We start from the raw sequence: 2,500 nt of genomic DNA on the forward strand, positions 1-2,500 counted from the left end.
AGAGGGGATACACTAACTGTATTTTACCTATGCAATTCATATTTTACAATGAATGTTCAAACTCCACGAGATCAAAATGTTAAGGATCATATTAAATTAACATTGAATCAACAAATTTTTTTTTCAAAAATTGTTGCACAAAAACCGTAAAACTGACCTTTCGCTGAATTCAGTTGTATCGGCAAGATTTGACTGGCTAAAGGGACAATCTGAAACAAAATTTGCATATAACATTAGCATACCTATTAAAATAACTATGTTTGTAATAAAAACAAATATTTATATATTCAGTATTGACAGGGCAGTGCAAAACAAATAAACTTACCCCTTTTCTTCCTCGATAAATGGAAAATTCGCTTCCATTCATATCCGTGCAGACTCTTGAGAGAGCATCGTCCTTGGTAAGGAAAGCTCTTCACACCCGCGATTTGGCGCTGCCGCATTACGACTGGTACTACTCATTCGACGGTCGAGTCGGACGACCGTGAATAATTCGTTCTTTTCGGATTAATCTAAGAGGACGAATGACGCTAATCGATGTCGAACACCTTAGTGACAATGGGAACTTAGTAAAAATGTCGATGAGTTTCGAAATTGAATTTACAAAACCATCGCTTTTTTGGCTTAACTGTAGAATTCAAATTACAAGTGCCACACGTCCAGCGTCGCAATATAAAGCTAAAACTCAACTTTTTTTTTCTTTCGTAATGACGTAGGTCGCTTATGACAAGGAATCTTTCGTATTTCTTTGACCAGAAGATTGATAATACCCTTTTCAACTGGAAAACAAACATTGCATTGTCACGTACCTTATTTTTTTCTTCTTCAAAATTTTTTGCCCTCAATATCGATGCAACCGACGAATTTAAGCCACCCAGAAAGATATCGTGAAGATTTTAAATATCTATAAACATTATTACTACACAATATAAATTACTGTACCTTTCATACATAGACCGATTGTATTTTATTTTCTCGATAAACAAGCCAATTTTATTGCGGGAGGAAACAAAACATTCCATTTGTGTGTGTATTTTTACATCCAACTGCGGCAAAACAAATCTCAATTTAAAATCTAGTATACAATTCTACTGTAAGTTTACAATTAAAATTCATAAAAATATATATCTGAGTGGTATAAAATAACCACTTATAAAAACTATAACAAGTATGCATCTTAATTTATCTGTATGAAAGGCAATTGTTTAAATGTAACAATTTAAAATTACTTCATGACTAAAATTACTTTACGTCTTTCTGGGATAGCCTTTGTGACTCAATACCATAGGCTATGGAACCCAATTGCTTACACATATATACAATTTACGATATTAAACAGTCATTCATATGCAAAAATTGTGCATGCAAGCACAAATATGTCACAGTAAAATATATTGGCCTATATGCATATAAATTAGTGGCACGTAGGGTACTACATACATAAACATAAAACAAATAAATATATCAAAAACATATACATAAGTATAACCTGAATATAATATTGTCAACCAAAAAACATAACATGTCACAAATTATCCACCAAAAACTTCTAAAATTTCACCTAAAATTTCTCTAAGGATCCAACACCCTGAATACTACTACTACGTACAAACCAGCGTCACAACAACGAGGGTCATCGACGCATGAAAATTTAAGAATAAATTCAGCCCATGTGGTAACCTCGTATAAACCTCAATTAATCAGATACAGGAGTTATAGCCCTATCCTGATACCCATGAACTCATCAGATACAAAAGTTATAGGTCTAGCCTGATACTCCTGAATTTAATCAGATCCAGATAAAAGAGTTATAGGCAGCCTATCCTGATACTCTTGAATTTACCAGATACAGGAATTACATGCCTCTCCTGAAACTCCTGAATTTATCAGATACCAGAGATATAGGTCTATCCTGATACCAGTAAATTCACCAGATACATGAGTTATAGGCCTATCCTATATTAGATTATACAATATAGGCCTACTCATGTCAGGAATTCCAATAGCAATGCAAAATAATGGTTCAGCTCAATTGTATGAAACATATAACATATATATAGTATACAGGTAATTAAATACAATAAGACAAACACACAGGTAAATAACTCATTAAAACTGAATAAATGTGTTAGTTCCATAGCGTAAAGTAAGGTCACACCTTACCTTGACAACTCGAAAGGCTGATGCACCTCTAAGAGAAACAAAAAGGATTACCTAATTCAGTGAAAGAAAGTTTAGTTTTGCTTGTTAGGCATACTTAGAATAAGACATTCAGAAGTTATTTCTTTCTTCTTGATGTATTTTACTATAGGCCTAAAGAACTCTGAGAGTTAAATTTTTTAATTTATGTAAATGTCACTTTTTTATTCCATACCTATTACATAACCAACAAATTATTAATTATTAATAATAATAAAATATATAATTCAAGATAATGAATTCATTAAAATTTAAGGGCCTAAAACGAAATTTTGTGCAGAATAACTTCACCTTATTCAAA

At 32.2% G+C, this 2,500-nt stretch overlaps 1 long non-coding RNA gene across 2 annotated transcripts in view; it reads right to left on the bottom strand.

Annotated features, from left to right (window-relative positions):
- Positions 1 to 2,500, bottom strand: part of LOC135210537 (uncharacterized) — a 14,601-nt gene that overhangs the window by 1,218 nt on the left and 10,883 nt on the right. The window contains exons 1-2 of one of the 2 annotated variants that reach the window (XR_010313532.1): positions 326 to 696; positions 158 to 209 (exon numbers count right to left, since the gene is read on the bottom strand). This is a non-coding gene — a long non-coding RNA (uncharacterized LOC135210537). Of the gene's footprint in view, positions 1 to 157; positions 210 to 325; positions 697 to 2,500 lie in introns of those variants that run through there. The other variant, XR_010313533.1, reaches the window with a different exon arrangement.

The sequence above is a fragment of the Macrobrachium nipponense genome, chromosome 39 (genome assembly GCF_015104395.2).
Source record: "Macrobrachium nipponense isolate FS-2020 chromosome 39, ASM1510439v2, whole genome shotgun sequence".
NCBI classification, from domain to species: Eukaryota; Metazoa; Arthropoda; class Malacostraca; order Decapoda; family Palaemonidae; genus Macrobrachium; species Macrobrachium nipponense.